General features: G+C 40.2%; 1 non-coding gene across 1 annotated transcript; it reads left to right on the plus strand.

The window, feature by feature from the left end:
- Positions 1-15,870: 15,870 nt before the first annotated feature.
- On the plus strand, positions 15,871-15,945 carry Trnal-caa (transfer RNA leucine (anticodon CAA)). The gene has a single exon. It is a non-coding gene; the product is annotated as a tRNA-Leu (tRNA).
- Positions 15,946-18,210: the final 2,265 nt, after the last annotated feature.

The raw sequence follows: 18,210 nt of genomic DNA on the forward strand, positions 1-18,210 counted from the left end.
AATATCCTCCAAGCTCCTAGTCACAGCTTTTTGAACATCTTGTGTTGTTTGAAAATGGTGTCCCTTGACCGCTGTTTTGACTCTTGGAAATAGAAAAAGTAGCATGGAGCGATATCTGGTGAATAAGGTGGCTGGTGAATAAGGTACTGAAATTAGTTTTGAGGTTAAACATTGCTGTACTGACAAGGTAGTATGGGACGGCGCGTTATCGAGTTGCAGAATGCAATTATCAGCAATGTTGACACTGACACGAATAACTCTTTTACGAAGTCCTTCTAAAATCTATTTGTAGTAATATTGGTTAACTCTTTGTTCAGGAGGCAGCCAGTCTTTATGAATAATCCTCTTGGGTTCAAAGAAGCACACAAGCATGCATTTCCTTTTGACTTACATACGAGTGATTTTTTTGGTTCGGATGATCCGTTTGAGCACTACTGCCAACTTTGGCGTTTTGTCTCTGGATCGTACTGACCAAACCAACTTTCATCACCAGTGATAACACGGCTGAACAATTCTGGATTCATTTCCGTTTGCTCTAACAGATCGGCTGCCATATTTTACCTTGTTTCTCGCTGTTGTGGTGTGAGATTTTTGGGGACCATTTTTGCGCAAATTTTTCTCATACCAAGATCTTCAGTTATTACTAGACGAACCGTTTCTCGATTGATGTTCAGTTCTTCTGCAATCATTTTCACGGATAATCCTCGATCAGGTCGTACGAGTTCACGCACCCTGGCAGAGTTGACATCCGTGCGTGAGTTTGATGGTCGTCCACTGCCGTCTTCAACTTCAACATTCGTTCTGCCTTCATTAAACATTTTATGCCAACGAAAAACTTGAGCTCTTGACATAACCTCCTCTCCAAAATCTTCCTGAAGCTTACCGTAAGCTGTCGTCACGTATTCACCCAATTTAACTCAAAAAGAAATGGTATGCCGTTGCGCAATATTATACGGTTCCATTTCCATGACGAGAGAAACAAACACGTGTTAACTTATTACAGCACAACTCACGACTGAGCAGTTGCATCGATGTGCCGCTTGGACTAGAAGCAGCTTATAGACCGACGTCAAAGATGTTGTGCCTACGCAAGCCTGCAGATTTACCACATCTTGCAAAGAAATTCAGTCTCATTACTTTATTGTCGCACCTCGTATATCTATGTACCATAATTATCTGTACAAAATTGTGTTATTATTAATCGTTATTTGACGATCTACATGATTACTCTACAATTCACATTTAAGTGCTTGGCAGAGGGTTCATCGAACCACAACCATACTATCTCTCTACCATTCCACTCCCGAACAGCGCGCGGGAAAAACGAACACCTAAACCTTTCTGTTCGAGCTCTGATTTATCTTATTTTATTTTGATGATCATTCCTACCTATATAGGTTGGGCTCAACAAAATATTTTCGCTTTCGGAAGAGAAAGTTGGTGACTGAAATTTCGTAAACAGATCTCGCCGCGACGAAAAACGTCTTTGCTCTATTGACTTCCTTCCCAACTGGCGTATCATATCTGCCACACTCTCTCCCCTACTACGTGCCCTTTTTTGCACTCTTTCGATGTCCTCCGCCAATCCCACCTGGTAAGGATCCCACACCGCGCAGCAATATTCTAACAGAGGACGAACGAGTGTAGTGTAAGCTGTCTCTTTAGTGGACTTGTTGCATCTTCTAAGTGTCCTGCCAATGAAACGCAACCTTTCGCTCGCCTTCCCCACAATATTATCTATGTGGTCTTTCCAGCTGAAGTTGTTCATAATTTTAACACCCAGGTACTTAGTTGAATTGACAGCCTTGAGAATTGTACTATTTATCGAGTAATCGAATTCCAACAGATTTCTTTTGGAGCTCGTGCTGAAACCATGCTGATTACGTATCAATAGATCATTCCCTTCGAGGTGATTCATAATGTTTGAATACAGTATATGCTCCAAAACCCTACTGAAACCGACGTCAGTGATATAGGTCTGTAGTTCGATGGATTGCTCCTACTGCAGACGATACTACTTGGTATTCTAAGCCAATAACTTAGATCACTCGCGTTTGGTCCGTTGTAAAACGGAAGCATGGTGTTTCCAAAATTATGGAGGGTTGTCTCTGTTTTAGTATTTGTACTGTACGAAACCATACAATTTATGCTTCACTGAATGCTATTTGTAGCTGTAGTTTGATGCTAGGTTAGCAAAATAGAGTCTAGAGGAGAACTACAGGAAGCATTGATACATTAGTATGAAATGTGGTATATAATTCTTAATTTTTCAGCTTTCATCTGCAGTGAGTTGGCGCACGAAAAGAAACCAAAGCTCGGCACCAGCTCGATTCGCTAGAGCCAGCACGACACGGTGGCCAAACGTGGAACCACCACCACACGCCTTTGAGCCGCAGCAGCGACGCAGCGTCCCTCCGGCCCCCAAGACATTCAGCCTACACCCCGAAGCGCAGGAGCTCATTAATTTCGTGATGCAAAGCGAAATAATCTGCAGTTTTGTGGCCGCATCTCAGCGGGAGGCGGGGGCGGAGGACGGCAAACAGTACAGCCGGGGGCGGCTGCGCCTCGCCGCTAAATATTCGGGAGGCGGCAGGCAGTAGGCGGGAGGCGGTCCGCGGTCCTCGTGATTACGGCGCTATTTACTTGGGCCGGGCGGCTGGCGCCGATACGCCGTGATCAAAGCCTCCGGCAAATGGGCAGCGGAGGCGGAGGAGGCGTCGCTGCCGGCAAGTAGCACAAAGAGCCGCCGCCGACGCCGCCTCCGGCACATTAAAAGCGCCGGCCGCCGTATGTGCAAACAGGTGGTCCTAATGCGGCCTTTCACTGCCGCGCACTGCGCGTGCCGCCCGAAAAGAGCGGCGGCCGCCGAATCCGGAGTTCCGGGACTATTTAATCATTTGGCGTGGCACTGAAAGCGGAAGCGATATTGATGTCCGTGTTAGGGCGCCGGAGTTGGTCCAGGATGTGCGCTTTACAATGTGTAGTATATTAAAGAATAGTGGCCGCTGGATGCTACGACCCGTAATATGTGCTTCAGTGTATCGTTATTGCTAACGCAGTCGTAGTCTATCCAAAAAGGTGAATTATTTCTTAACGAATGTTCCGCTATACAGCGTTGTGTTTGCGCTTTTGAAACATCCCGACAGGTTACAACTGTGTGCCGGACTGGAACGTTTTTCTGCATGCTCGTGAATCGCTCGCTGACCTCACAGGTGCTCTCAGTAAATGTTAAAAAGGACGAGACGCGGCCTCGCTGAGTGACGCAGTCATCCCACGCCCGCCCACGAAAATCGTTTGTATGAGGATCCTTATCAACAGAACGCAATATTATACTCCGAATTCTGGTTTTGTAATTGCCTTATTAATACCAGGGATGTTCAGTAAGTAATGTAACACTTTTTCCTCGTCCAAAATCAGTTGAACAAATGCGGTATGGGAAATCGTGCAATATTCCTTCTTCAGCCCCTGTAGTTCCACCAAGTTCCGAAGGGTGGCGGAACCATACATAGCCTTCAGAATACCGTCTGTAACGAGGTGCGTTCCAAGCACAGAGCCATCACGGAGTTTCTATTAGTAAAGAGCCAGAACATCGCAGCAACTGCAGAATGTGTGCGGAGATCTGTTAGTGAACAATTGCGCCGTGACTCGTTAGGCGGGGCATCTGTCATAGCCGTAACAAGGTCGTGCAAACCTGTCCAATGTCCCATATACCGCCGATCGCACACAGCTGTGACTACTGCAGTATTGGAATATGCGGACACTCTGATTCGAGGTGATCGAAGGACCACAAACAAACACGTCGTTGTACAATTGGACGTCGCGGTTGGTAGCGTTGACACACTCGTCCACCAGTTGGGGTAGTCAAAGGTGAGTGCCTGCAGGGTCCTTCGCCGCCTAACAGATGACTAGAAAGAGCAGCCAAGGACTATCTATCCGGAATTGCGTGCGGATTCCGAGGAGAGCAGTATATGGATGATGGGAGGGTTATTGGTACAGTAAGACGTTGGCTCCGACGTCGACCTTTCGAGTGGTACCATCTGGGCATGCAGGCTCTCTAAGGAAGGTGGCGGAAGGCCTTTGAATTAGATAGATATTATGTTAAAAATTGTTTTGTAGCCAAAAGAGTGGTGAACAACAAGATCTATTGGAATCCTGAATAAAACCAACCCTCTTCCTGAAAAAAAGTGCTAGCGTTTATTACTGAATAGCCTTCGTACATATGAGAAAGGTATTTGGGCTCCTGCTGGTGATGCTTTTTCGCCTTCAGACTTCTGACTGGTTTTATGCAGCCCGCCGCGTATTCTTCTCCTGTACCAAACTGTCCACGTCAAAGGAGCACTTGCAACCAACGCCCTTAATTATATTCTGAATATATTTCAATCTCTGTCTTCCTCTAAAGGTTTATAGTATCATGAAAGTTATCCATTGATAACTTATGTATGTCCTATCTCTATGCACCTTTTTATTGTCAATGTTTTCCACAACTTCCTCACTTCTTGCCTAATCATACTACCTAATTTTCAGCATCCTTCTGTAGCGCCACGCCTCTAAAATTTAGGATCCTTTTTTGTCCGATTTTCACACAGTTGATGATTAATATCCGTACCTAAAGGTTTATCGTATCATGAAAGTTATCCGTTGATAAGATATGTCCTATCCCTTTGCAACTTTTTACTGTCAATGTTTTCCACATTTTCCTCACTTTTTACATAACCAGACTATCTAATTTTCAACATCCTTTTGTAGCACCACGCCTCTATCATTTCGGATCCTTTTTTGTCCGGTTTTCACACAATCCATGATTCATATCCGTATCCGCCCCAAACGTACAGAGATTGCTTTCGCAATTTCTTCTATGTTTAATACCAGAAGACTACTGTTTGCGAGGAGTGCCCCCTTTGCCTGTGCTAGTTTGCTTTGTGTGTCCTCCTTGCGTGATGGGTAACTTTGCTTCCAACGAAGAAGAATTCCTGCGCTTCGTCTACTTCGTTTTCCTCATTTCTGATGTTAAATTTACTGCTTATCATGCTACTTTTACTTTTCATTGCTCCTACCTTTCTTGATTATACCTGTGTATGCCCATAAGACTTAATTCCGTTCAACAGGTCCTGCAATTCTCAACATTGACTGAGGACAGCTGAGTTATTCGAGAACCTTGACATTGTTGTCCTTTCATCCAGAATTACAAACAATCTGAACCATGTCCCAGAAATGTTGCTGTTGTTGTAGAGGATGTATTGCGGAACATATTGAGAATGGGAACCCATGTCTGGAAACGTCGTATAACGACCGTATAGTTTGTCGAATTTATAGGCGCTGGCGCCTGCCACTAGGATCCCTTGGACAGCAGACGTCACTTTGTCCACTGTCGGCTCGTAGGCGGATCGTCTCGAATTGTTGTTTGATTTTCAGTGAGTGCGACTGGTTGTCAAGATCGCCAGTGGAGAGCATGGAGCTAGCTGGTACGTAGATCCGCCTTGTCTCCCATGAATGCGATGCTCTGTTGTCTTGGTGGATCTCGATTTCGGACACGTTTTCATCTGCAGTTTATTTGTCTCCTGTATATCGAAAAACACTGATGATGTTTGAGGGTTCCAGGAGAAAAATAAACTGCGGGTGGAAACACGTGTCTGAAATCGTCATCCACTGAGGCAACATATTGCACGCGTAGAAGGCAAGGACTTTCTACGCAGCAGCTTACGCCATCTTCTGCACTGGCGGTCGCGGTAATCAGTCGCGATCACTGAGTAAGAAGCAACATTGCGAGACGTTCAGCCGTCGTTCCGTCAGTGTAAAAAGTCACGTTTGCTGCTGAAGGGGTGGCCTAGCGGCTCGCGACGGCGCCTGTACCTACGCTGTACGTTCTCTAGCGTCCTTGTCTGATGTTTCTGGACACTGGTTCCTAACCTCGATTTGTTCCTCAACACACTCTCTACAACAGGGCCGGCCAGAAATTCTGCACACGTGCGGTGCTCCTGCACATGTACAACTTCCGGGTCACAGCGTGCACGCCGCAGCCGTCAGCATTCCTGTAGTGCATGTTTCTACGCACAGATGTCGCTTTATCCACTTGCTGGGATACTCTGTACCGGCGCAATCTAGTGCTCTTTCCACAGCTTGCAAGCTAACCATGGGAAGGTATTTCGCGTATTAAACATTTAAAATACTGTCACAGTCTACTCATTGAAACATCTACTATTATGTTAACAGTCTAACCCAGTAAGACATGTAATACAATTAACAACCGTGGGTTTTTATTAAGGCAGCTTGACTGACGGTACGTAAATACGCGTGATGTTTTTGAGCTAGTATTTAAGAAAGAGAGCACTTAGCGACTTCCAACGAACCTTATTCATGATTTCAAATAACATTAAACTAATGCAAGGTTTCCTATAACTAATTCTCGGTGTCCTCAGTTACGCTCACATAATTTCTGTCTCACTGACCTCTGAACAGGATCATAACCGCAGACCTCTCGCTGATCACCTGTTATTTCAATACCATTATTGCTATATCTTTCATCAGTCCCGTATGAAATCTGCATAATAACCGACAATTAGATGAATGTTATGTTTTATCGACTTCAGCTGAGCGTAGCCCTTCACATATTTAAAAAAAAATCTAAATGTAAGTATACATTGAAACAATCGGTTTAATGACCAATTTTCCTCTTGCTTGTACCACATAAACAGGGAAGTGGAGCCGCCGCCGTTCATTTAGGACACATGTCTAATAACAGATGCCGCTGTCGCTCCCTGTCGCATACGTGCGCACATGTGCAGTACTTCCGCACGTCTGCACACTGTGCAGCATTTGGCCGGCCCTGCTCTACAACCTCAAGAAGCTTGTCGCAACGTTTATGTGAGACCATATAGACCGAACAGTTGAGGAGTAAAACTATAAATTATAAATCAGGGTTTATTTATTTTTAACACGAAACTTATTGTGTCTTATGCGGAAGCTGGAGATTCCAATTCTAAGTGAGGAATGGCGTCGCGTCAGGTAGGGACTAATCAGTCTTGGATCAGTCGACACCAGATTGAAAGGGGCAGAGAGGATATTCAGCTATCAGCCACGCCGACGAATATACTGCGATAGCATGGGGCAACGCTGCTAGAATGCATGCCAAGAGGCTCTGCATTATGTTTCTACGGAAAAACGTAGGCCTTGCAAACCAGAGGACAACAGGCGCTTGGATGAAAAATACATTTCTGAACGCCAACGACATGATGGGACAGGCTGCTTGGCAACGCAAATTAGCACCTGAGGACACCAAAAAAATTATTCTGCAAGAAGACGAATCAAAAGTGAAGAGCAACTAAGAAAAAAGGCAACAACAATTAGAGGATAACCGCACGATCTAACCTTCGTAAAGCGGTTTGGAAAAGAAATGTCAATTACGGTGCGATGTTGCTGTCATCGTCGGCGACGTCGTCGTTGTGGCTATCATTGATTTGCCGGTGTCAGTAATGAATGTTAGTTTCAAACAACAAATGTCTTTCACAAAATTAGAGGAAGAGAACAGATGAGCTGTACGCACAAAGGTATCACTGTAGACAGAGTTCATCAATAACGGTGGTGGTAAGTTCCTATGGGACCAAAATGCAAGAGGTCATCAGCTTCAAGGCTTGCACACTACTTAACCTAACTTAGACTAACTTACTCTAAGGACGACACACACACCCATGCCCGAGGGAGGGCTCGAACCTCCGGCGGGGGCAGCCGCGCGAACCGTGGCAAGGCGCCTGAGACCGCGTAGCTACCCCACGCGGCCATCAAGAATGACATTTACCTTGTAAGAGGTCCATGATTAAAGAATTTGTTGCTAGTGCAGTCGAGCAGATGTAATTCCGATGGATTGCTCGCGCTGCGCGCGATATGTAAGCTATAAGAGAATCTCAGACCAAAGAGCAGTGTTGACTGCAGTAGCAACTGTGTGTTAGTAGCAGTAGGTAGTAGCTAGCGAGCAGTCTGGTGTATCGTGTTGGCTGGGCCGGTCATGGTGGAGCGATGGCGGAGCCTGATCGTTATAGTATAAGGTAAATGCAGCCTCGCGCATATGTAGTATTGTTATATCAAGTCCCATGTAAATGTTTAAAAAAAGTCTCTTAATAATAGTCTTTCTCATAAAAAGTAACTTTTGACAATAATTCATTTCAATTTAAAGAATTTACTAATTTCTCCAATCCTTGGTCATCCCGATTATTGAAAGGAAAAATCAGTTGTTTCTTTTTATACATGACAAATCTATCGTGCAGCATTGCACAGAGCTGCGCCAGAAAAATTTCTTATAGGAGCAGATATATACGCGTTATCCGGCGACTTAAATGAAGTAAGATTTTTCGATTTATTCAGAATGATCTTTCAGGGCCATGACGCAGCGCTGCTGACGTCCAAAATTCACAGTCATTATTGAAAGGTTATAAGTGAGCGACAATTTTATTGAGAGGTTAGTCACATTTTATTATTGGTAGGTTATGGAATTTATTTATTGGGAGGTTACGCTAAATGTCAATGTTATAATTATATTTTTTACTGTTGGGAGGTTTCGGACTTTTTCTGTTGGGAGGTTACACTAAATGTGAATATTATTTTATTGTGGGCAGGTTACACTAAATGTGAATATTATTCTTATTATTTATTTTGTGGGGAGTTTACACTTGTCGACAACCGGTCAGGATCGTATTTTTGTGAATTTCTGAGAAGTAGTCAGTTATATATCTGCTCTTATTTACTAAATATTAAATGTAGTTTGCATCTGGCGCAACGCATTTCCTAATTTGTCATCCTTTCTTTGACAGATCATCGGCAGTTTATTGCTCTTTGTTGTAATTGTATTTTTTCCATTTTTGCTTTGCCTTTTTTTCATTTTGTGCTTAACTTTGATTTGGTAAAATGCCGCGAAAAACTGCTAACAGTACATCGCGATGTGCAATGAGTGGAAAAGCTGAGTCGAATAATTTGACCGATAATCCTAGCGACTGTCAATGTAATAGTGATATTCCTCTAATTACAGATAATCAGTGCGTGCCGATACTAGTAATGATTTTATTCCAGATGATGAACAAACACATTCAGTTATGTCCACACTTAATTTAACGGTAATTTATGACGTGGCACGATCCGTTACAATGAACGCTGTCCAGTTTGACACACGTGATTGGCAAAATTTACACAGTGAACAGACAAATGTTTCTAACGAAAGTGAACAATGTACTCAAAATATGTCAGATTTATTTTATTCCGGTGTAGTGACCAACAGTGCACATCCAATTGGCAAACCTTTTCAAGAATCAGAGAATGACCAAATGGTTACACAAAACGTGAAAATTGCAGATGCGCCATCAAACAGCACAGATAATAGAGTAGGTAATATTGGCATGGATCAAGTTATGGCATTATTGCTACAACTTCATGAATAAAACAAACAACTTAATGAAAATCTCAAACAATAAATTAATGAAAAGAATGAAAATCTCAAACAACAACTTAATGAAAATCTCAAACAACAACTTAATGAAAGTTTCAAACAGTCGAATGAAAACCATGACAGGTCGTTCAAACAAATTAATGAAAAACTTGAAACCTCTATTGAACAGCTTACTGAACAGATTACAACCGTTGCGGAGCAATGTAATGAAACTAAAAAACAATTACGTGAGGAAATTGAGGCATGCGCCAGGAATAATAGTGAAGAGATACGCAATACACATGCTGCCACAACTAACTTAGTTAGAGATGAAATTAGTGCAGTCACTAAACAATGTTCTGAAAACGCAACACAGTTACGCGACGGGTTTAAATTAATGTCATCAGAACTTTCACGCACACTGGATGCGAAAGTAGACACGAAATTTGACCAACAGAACAGCCAAATTGACGAACGTTTTAATCACCACCTACAGAACAGTGAAACGCGTTACCGTAAATTTATACAGGAACAGAATAAAGTAAAGAAACAAGTCATGGAAACAATTACTGTACAGAGACAGGAAGATAAGCGTAAGTTATTTACGAAAGCAAAAACATACGTAGACAACAACATTGCTACAGTATCAGACGAAATCAATACTATCAAACAGTTGAACACTGAATCGCATGGTGAAATATCCGATCTAGAAACAAAAACAGATACTAATATTCAGACTTTGGAAAATAAATATACAGTAGACTTTCAGACAATGACCAACAGACTTGAACTGTTAGAATTAACACAGGATCCCGATGCCATTAAAGCAGACGTTAAGAAATTAAACAAAACCACACGTAAAGTGCAGAAACAAATTAATGCTTATGACACTAAAAACGGCGATCAGGTAAAATCACTGACTGAAAAATTTAATGAATTGGCCAGCCGTATTGACGTTATCGAAAATAACAATGACACCAAATCAGACGATAAGTCACCAGTTTCGTTTAATCAGACACCTGAATTCCAAAACATACAGCAAACAATCAGTGAGATAGGCTCGTCCAATAATATATTACGTAGAAAATTGTCATCTTTACAGCAAGAAATGACTGAAATTAAAAATTTTACAGCATTTAACACGAAAAATGTTACAGCATTTGACACGTCACAGCATACGCCACTTTCCGAACATATCTCACACTCACACAGCCAGTATAATTTAGGTAATTTACAGAGAGTACGTGACTTAGAATCTGAACAGACACAGACAAATAGATTCTCATACAATCCTGAACCTGTTCAGACATTCAGAGACGATAATTTTGATTACAAACAGTTTCTATCGCTGAGAGAATTTAAGGTATTTAAGAATGACAGAGCACAGATACACTCTTTGGACTGGATACAACAATTTGCTTTTAAATCTTCACCGGCGTTGCCTGCAACGCAGATACTAAAATTTATTTGCAGCGCGTAAGTACCTCAGGGGATTCATTACACTTCGATGAATATATGCCGTAGCGTGCACAGGGCCCCGAGCCGTAGTAGTGTTATTTCGTCTTTAGTTTTCTGCACTGCTGCCTACTCTTTTACTATCCTTTATATCTATCAAAACATCTCTTCAGCTATCGATCTATCTAGGATTAAGAATGAGTAAAGAAAACCTGACATGACAAGTTTTACTTGAAGTGACAGTTATCATTATACGCTCCAGAAGTTACAACCACGAGAACTTTAATAACAGACAAAAGTTTAATCATCAGTATGTACAAAATATTCAGCAATCGCAGACACATTTTGGTAACAATAGATGTTTTTCCCTACAACAGCAACAAAACCAGCCGGTTAGTATACCTAATCAACAATGTGGTTTACAAGGTCAACCAAGCGTTAATGTTTCCCCGCCCGCACGTATAGCGTCGGCTCCGACAAATAGTAACGCACAGCAACCAGGAAATCACTACGTACAGAAAACACACCATTTCAACTCCTATCGTAATGCGCCGTATAGCAACGATTATTAAGACAGACGTAAAAATAAGACAACAGTTTTCAGCGTACGTTTAATAACAGTAGGTCTTACCAGCAGCAGAATGAACCACAACAACAGATTGTCATTAATGAACCAGACAGTCGGTATCATCCCGAACCTAATACGTCGGAAGAAAGAACAGAACAGTACAAATAGTCGAAATGCTACAGCATCCTCCCGCAAATAACAGCACGTCAGAAAGAATTTGACTAGATACAGTACAGGTTGCATCTTCCAGCGACGTAAGCAATACTTTTGACACACAGAATCTTGTTCACGAAAATGTTATTACTTTTGACGACATCCGACACACACTTTTGCATGAAAAACCAGTTATTCCGAAAACCATTTCCCACCCTGTCATTGAAGTAAAGATTGGATCATCCACAATTTCAGCAGTAATCGATTCTGGATCACCTATGTCAGTTATAAATGAAGAAACCTTCAACGACTGTAACAAAATGAATATTTATCCTACGTTACCATTAGGCAAAACTAAAGTAAAAGGAGCAGTATCTAGTAAAGGAGTAGATGTAAAATTACAGACACACTTATCGTTGTGTATTGCAGGTCATACATTCCACTCAAATTTTTGGATTGTTCCCTTATTGACAACAGACGTTATTTTAGGTACGAATTTTTTGGTACAACATGACGCAGTTATTGACTTTCCTAATTCCTATTTAATTTCAAAATATGAGCCGGCCGCGGTGGTCTAGCGGTTCTGGCGCTGCAGTCCGGAATCGTGGGACTGCTACGGTCGCAGGTTCGAATCCTGCCTCGGGCATGGGTGTGTGTGATGTCCTTAGGTCAGTTAGGTTTAAGTAGTTCTAAGTTCTAGGGGCCTTATGACCTAAGATGTTGAGTCCCATAGTGCTCAGAGCCATTTGAACCATTTTTGTTAAAAGATGAAAAAGTACAACTGGCAGTAGAATTTCAGCACGCTTTATCTGCAGATGAACAGGCAATTAATGGAACAGAGGCCATTTCTACATCGCGTAACACGGACTGTCATTCCACATTGTTTACAGATACGTTCGTACACAACTACAATACACCAGACGAAGCCGACTACGACGTAATGCAAATGATTTTTGAGAAAGTAAAACAGAGCAGTGCAGATACAGACGACGAACGTACTCAAGTACGCAATATTCTTTTACAGCAACCTCCAGTTTTTGACAACATCCCTGGTACTATGTACGGTTTTATGTATGAATTTCAAGTTAAACAGCATGACACATGTAAAGTTAAACATTATCCTATTCCGTATATTCATACACAAAATATTGCAGCAGACGCACTATCCCGTTCTCTCAGCAACAATCAGCAAGACATCGCAACCAACTTCTGCCAAGCAAATTTTAGCGTCATGTATATTCAACAAGTTGCATTTGAAGATTTCATTTCATCGTCATTACGAGACAGCACAGGAGCAAAGCAAAGACAACGCATGGAAAGAAATTAAACACCTTCACCAAGATAGGAATGATGTTACCATTAGAAACTATTACACTGTACGCAATAACATTTTGTTTCGCCGCTCTCACCCTGACAGCAACAATTGATTATTATTTATTCCTGACGAGCTTGTTAATAAATTAATTTGGTATACTCATTTAAGTTACGCACATTATGGAGCCGGAAAATGTTTTCTTATACTGAGACAGAACTGTTATTTTGCCAACATGGAGAAACGTATTCGACGAGTTTTAGCGTCATGTAAAATCTGCCAAATCAGACACGACTTCACATATTCCTCCGTTACATCCCACTGTAGCCGTTAAATTGGGACGCATGGCCGCTGTAGACATTTTTGGTCCAATTCTCAAAAGTAATAGAGGTTTTTGCTACATCTTTGTCGCTGTTGAACTCACTTCGAAATTTGTTACCTCCACTCCTTTACGCAAAGCTACTGCTAAATCTATTTCGAACGCATTTGTAAAACATTTTTTATTTCATGTAGGGCATGTATTGAAAGTAATTTCCGACAATGGACCACAATTTCGATCTGCGATATGGACACGTATGTTACGAAAAAGAAACATTTCTCCGATCTATATATACAGGTATCATGCTTCTTCGAACCCTTCTGAACGACTGATGAAAGGAATTGGTAAACTATGTAGAATATACTGCCATAAAACATATTGATTGGGATACACACATACGCTCATTCCAGGATGTAATTAACTCCATACCAAATGAATCTACTATGCTATCTCCGACTGTTATATTGAAAAATGTTGAACCAGCTAACAAAATTAAAGAATTGGTATCTTTTCCTACATCTCGTCGACTACGTCACCATGAAATAATTGACATTGCGCTCAACAACATCAAACGTGCCGCAGAGCGCCGGAGACGGCAGCAGAAACAGGTTTGTACACGCCGTGACTTTTACGTTGGACAGAAGATATTAGTACGCACGCATTATTTATCCAACAGAGGAAAGAGTAGATGCAGTAAATTTGATCTTCTATACGCAGGTCCTTATAGAATACGAAGCATTCCTCACCCCAACGTAGTACATGTCGAAACTTCGAGAACCAGGAAAAGCAAGAGCAATCACCATGTCTCCAATATCAAACCCTTTATTGAATGAACATATTTTATGATTTAATACACTGTAATGCATTTATATGACCACTTACTGATGATGATTATATTTTTTCTTGGCAAGTGCCCGGCAAGATAAGGTTAGCAGGTCGCTTTCCTTGTCGTTAGACATCAGACCGTGCACATTTTCGATTTTTTGTGTATGTATGATTGTTTTCCTATCGAAAGTAGAATTTTTGTCTGTATGCACTATGAAATGTTTAAGATGTAACAAACACCAGTTGACATTGACATTTTGCCTTATGATATCTCAACATCTTGACTTTTCTACGTTTTTTGCTACTACATTATGATACTGTGTGTACATTTTATGCACTTGAAAACTGTCTATGTTTTTGACGTAATACGTTTTCTTTCATGCTATCCTTTATGCTTAATTATATCACTAGAAACAAGTTTTCTTTTAATGAGTATGTTATTTAAATGCAAGATATTAATCCTTATTCATCATTTTCAGAAAGCAATACCGTGAGAAAGAAATAAATTAAACAACCACAGTGGTTTACTATGAAATGGAAATTTTACCATCAGAATGAAGGAAAGAAAATGCAATATCTTCTCATGAAGAGTAAATGGATCAGAATTAACAAGCATTAACCAGAATATACTATACACATCGTATGATAGCAGTCTTGACTAATTATTTTTCTTTCAGAATACGAGGCGATTGATGCAGGCTGTCAGACAGAACTACAGATGTTAATTTTAGTGATGATATATGCTAGAAGTAAGAAACTCTATACTATATGAAGTAATGAATGATAATGAATAGTTGTATGAAGTAAATGGTAATATTAATATGAATAATGAAGTGTCTATTTTTTGCAGATGATAATAAATGATGATGAATAGTTGTATGAAGAATATGGTAATATGAATAATGAAGTTTTTCTTTGCAGACGATGATAATGATGGAGTTTATATATTTTCTATTAGTTAAGAAATGCTATGTAGTTATTTAAGTATTTGTTGCAGTTCCTTTTGACAGTATGTCTTATGTCGTATAGTATAATGACTGAATGTTTTGGGAAAGACAGCTAGAGTACATACATATTAAGTACACGTTTCATTACCTGTTAATTCGAAGCTTACTACTTTTCAGCATAATATACATTTTTTCTTTCAGCTCAATAACCCATTTGTAATTTTTTCCAGGAGAAGCTTTCATGATATTAATAGCTATAAGCACTTAGTTATAAAACCTGTTCTGACACTTGCATTTTTTACCCAGTTGTGTCTATCGTTTATGAATGTGATCACATATACTATACTTGTTTCATAACTTTGCTACAGCTGACTCATAACGAATGACGTTATTAATCCTTAATTCCAGCAATAAGTCAAAAGCAACTATTTTCATGCTCCAGCAATTGACTATAGTTCCCAATGCAATGCTTTGCTAGCACAAAAAATAATAATTATCACCAGTCCCTTCTGTTATCAGTATATAACTAAATAATGCTACCAGTTAAAGATATATTTCTATACCTAAATTTAATGCAAATTTTTCTGATGTATTGATTCCATTATGTCTAATTATTATTGGACTACAGACCTTGAGTAATAGATAGAATGTCTTACATTTTAAATATGTCTTATGTCACTTACCATATATAGTCACTAGCAGCTTGTTGCTACACGCAATAACTCTTGTTTTGAATGATGACTTCTGAATAATACTGAATGATTCCAGAATGAGAATTTCACTCTCCAGCGGAGTGTGCGCTGATATGAAAGGTAGGAGGATATGGAAGGTAGGAGACGAGGTATTGGCAGAAGTAAAGCTGTGAGTACCGGGCGTGAGTCGTGCTTCGGTAGCTCAGTTGGTAGAGCACTTGCCCGCAAAAGGCAAAGGTCCCGAGTTCGAGTCTCGGTCGGGCACACAGTTTTAATCTGCCAGGAAGTTTCAATACTGAATGATGTTTTGTAATACTGTATAAATGCTATGCCAATGATTACCGTAATGTGATGACTTATGCATAAAAGCTATGCCAGTAATTAACTCTTGTTTTGAATGATGACTTCTGAATAATGCATAAATATGCTTTGTAACTGGCCAATGAGTGCCAATAATTACTGTAATGAGATGACTTATGATGCCAATGATTACTGTAATGAGGTGACTTATGAATGATGTTTTGTAACACTGCATAAATGCATACCAATGATTACTGTAATGAGAGGACTTATGCATAAATGTATGCCAATGATTACTGTAATATGATGACTTATGCATAAATGCTATGCCAATAATTTCTGTAAATAATATTTTAGTGTACTCTATAAATGTTATGCCAATGATTACTGTAATGAGAAGACTGATGATGCCACTAATTACTCTAATCAGATGACTTATGAATAATGTTCTGTAATAATTACTATAACGAGATGACTTATGAATAATGTTCTGTAGTACTCGATACATAGTACAGAAATGTTTAGTAACTAACCAATGAGTGCCAATAATTATTCAAATCGGTTGATACACTAATGTAATTCTCAATTATGACTAGCATAAGACTTATTATCCTTCACCTTCTGACCTTATTACCAGCAATTACTGCAATATCCGTATGTCCTGTCCATCCTCATTATCATGGAGCACTATATTTGGGTTTTGCACTAATTCTACGTTGATGTAAGAGTATGGATTCTACAAGAATGTGGTGTTGATATACCAAGCTGTCCACCACCTTGAACGATGGAGATGTTATTATGGTCCTACTATTTGGTGTACCTAATGTACTACCGAAATTATGACATACAATATTAATACAACATTTCAGTGTCCTGGCTACACTGATAATTACTTCAGGGAAGAGAACTTTAGATTGTCTCACTTGGTGTTGTGCTTCTGTAGAAAGATATGGGCTTTCATTGCAGCTACGTGCAACCTACTGTGCTACAACCATGATGCAATCCTTCCCATTCCTTTCTTAGTTCTTGTAAAACGCTAAAGACTTTTGCAGTGTGTGTGCACTTTATTTCATTTGTTAATGTATTCAGTTCTTGTAAAAGATGCTAAGGACTTATACAGTGCGTGTGCACTTCATTTCATTTGTTAATATGATTAGTTGTCCTAAATATGCTAGAGACTTTTACAGTGCGTGTGCACTTTCTTTCTTTTCTTAATCTATCCAGTTCTTGTGAAAATGCTAAAGACTTTTACAGTGTGTGTGCACTTTTTCATTTGTTAATGTTTTCAGTTCTTGTAAAAATTGCTAAAGACTTATACAGTGCGTGTGCACTTTATGTTATTTGTTAATATATTTTGTACTCATTGCATATACATTGTGTCATTTCTTAATATGTTCTGAACTCAGTGCGTGTGCACTCTATTTCATTTCTTAATATGTTCTGCACTTATCAAGAATGTACATACTCGGTGACTGTAGACTTAGTTAGTTAAATAGATAATAGAAAAATTTGTTGCTCATGGCAATTCCAATTGACTCACCATCGCTGCTAAATTCCCCCCCCCCCCCCCCCCAGTGGAGGGTTATATAAGAGGTCCATGATCAAAGAATTTGTTGCCAGCGCACTCGAGCAGATGTAATTTCGATGGATTGCTCGCGCTGCGTGCGATATGTAAGCTATAAGAGAATCTCAGACCAAAGAGCAGTGTTGACTGCAGTAGCAACTGTGTGTTAGTAGCAGTAAGTAGCTAGCGAGCAGTCTGGTGTATCGTGTTGGCTGGGCCGGTCGTGGTGGAGCGATGGCGGAGCCTGAGAATAAGGTAAATGCAGCCTCGCGCATACGTAGTATTGTTATATCAAGTCCCATGTAAATGTTTAAAAACAACCTCTTAATAATAGTCTTTCTCATAAAAAGTAACTTTTGACAATAATTCATTTCAATTTAAAGAATTTACTAATTTCTCCAATCCTTGGTCATCCCGATTATTGAAAGGAAAAATCAGTTGTTTCTTTTTATACATGACAAATCTATCGTGCAGCATTGCACAGAGCTGCGCCAGAAAAATTTCTTATAGGAGCAGATATATACGCGTTATCCGGCGACTTAAATGAAGTAAGATTTTTCGATTTATTCAGAATGATCTTTCAGGGCCATGACGCAGCGCTGCTGACGTCCAAAATTCACAGTCATTATTGAAAGGTTATAAGTGAGCGACAATTTTATTGAGAGG

This window comes from Schistocerca cancellata, chromosome 5 (genome assembly GCF_023864275.1).
Source record: "Schistocerca cancellata isolate TAMUIC-IGC-003103 chromosome 5, iqSchCanc2.1, whole genome shotgun sequence".
Lineage (NCBI taxonomy): Eukaryota > Metazoa > Arthropoda > Insecta > Orthoptera > Acrididae > Schistocerca > Schistocerca cancellata.